At 54.9% G+C, this 1560-nt stretch overlaps 2 protein-coding genes across 3 annotated transcripts in view; one reads left to right on the forward strand and one right to left on the reverse strand.

The window, feature by feature from the left end:
* The window catches only part of LOC113213107 (protein Wnt-5b-like), a 46954-nt gene that overhangs the window by 34755 nt on the left and 10639 nt on the right, over window positions 1-1560 (reverse strand). The gene's annotated exons all lie outside the window — the stretch shown is intronic.
* Window positions 622-1560, forward strand: part of LOC113213104 (uncharacterized) — an 11083-nt gene continuing 10144 nt past the window's right edge. Inside the window, exon 1 of the mRNA XM_026432053.2 lies at window positions 622-768. The gene's annotated coding sequence lies outside the window, so the exon portion shown is untranslated. The remainder of the gene's footprint in view (window positions 769-1560) is intronic.

A 1560-nucleotide genomic window follows, 5' to 3' on the forward strand; every position in this document is an offset into this window, starting at 1 on the left:
CTTTCGAAACCGGCACGCTTGAATCAGCTGCTGCTCGTGTTCAAGAAAATGTCCACGTGGCGCGAAGCGATCGAAAGCGATTGGTGTTGATAATGATATGAGAAATCGTTCGCGCCGCTGGTCGGCAGCCCCGCGGGCCCGCGGCCAAGCACGTGCGCGTTGCGCGACGATGCGGGCCGTGACGGACGTGACGTCGTGACAATGCGTTACGTCACGCGGCGTCGGGCGTTACATCGGGTGCACGATGAGCGACGGCAAGGGCTTAAGACACATGTGTGTGTTGTTATCCTACAGAGGAGACTCGGGGTGCCTGAGTCTTCCGGCGCAAACACAATAATGCGGTCACTCTCACTCATCTCTCCTTATCACAAAGACTTCCCCGGGAAAGTCACCCGGCTCTTTTTCGATCGTCTTTTTCGTGAATCCGCGCGCGGATATCTCGTTTGGGCGAAAACGCCTCCGGGCCGCGCCTGATGATGTATCCGAAATACCGAACCGCAAAAGACGGAGGAGATAAAAAACGGAGACATTGCCAGAAACTGTCTCGCCGCGCCACAGCCCGCGGGAGTGGGGCTGCTCCCGCTGCCCCCGCCGCCCCGCTCCCTACCGCGTGGGGGCGGTGGGGACTCAACGCCCCGCAGGTGTGCGCCGGGCGCGACCCTCGTCCAGTCCGACCGCGAGCGGCACGAGGCACGACGGCGTGAAGCGCACGCTCCGCGGACGCACAGTGAATCCCATCCCAGCTGGAATATAAACGTTTTACTAAAGGTGAGCTGCAGTGACATCAACCACAGGGACTTCCCCTAAGGGTTCTCTATAGTCTTCGCTGCCCCTGTTGTCATGCATTTCTACCTTCACACTATAAGTGGGTGATTTGCCATGGCTACAACGTAGTTGCACTGCAAACTGTGCCGTTTTCTCACTCGCCCTGCTGCCATGTTAGCCATATAGCCCCGATAGATTAGGCTACTAAAACGCACGCCGGCATGCGCGGTTGAAAATATTAAATATTCCTGCGGATAGAGTTCGAGCAGTATGTATGCAACTCGCAGGTAGTCTATCATTAGGGATTCCCAACAAAGAGGCTTTTGAGTATTACTCGCAGGAATTCTTACGAATAGCGGTGAGCAATATGGTCGCAGGAATCTCTGCGGCTAGCGGTGAGGGATACAGTCGCAGGAATTTCTACGAATAGCGGTGAGGGATATGGTCGCAGGAATCCCTACGAATAGAGCTGAGGGGTATAGTCGCAGGAATTCCTGCGAATAGCAGTCAGAGATACGTTCGCAGGAATCCCTACGCATAGCGCTGAGGGGCAGTCAGGATGGTCGCAGGAATTCCTGCGAATAGCGCTGAGGGATATAGTCGCAGGAATTCCTACGAATAGCAGTGAGGGATACAGTCGCAGGAATTCCTACGAATAGCAGTGAGCAATATGGTCGCAGGAATACCTACAGAAAACGGTGAGGGATATAGTCGCAGGAATACCTACGAATAGCGGTGAGGGATACAGTCGCATGAATTCCTACGAATAGCGGTAAGGGATATGGTCGCAGGAAT

The sequence above is a fragment of the Frankliniella occidentalis genome, unplaced genomic scaffold (genome assembly GCF_000697945.3).
Source record: "Frankliniella occidentalis isolate FOCC.00 unplaced genomic scaffold, Focc_3.1 Scaffold63, whole genome shotgun sequence".
In the NCBI taxonomy this organism is placed as follows: domain Eukaryota; kingdom Metazoa; phylum Arthropoda; class Insecta; order Thysanoptera; family Thripidae; genus Frankliniella; species Frankliniella occidentalis.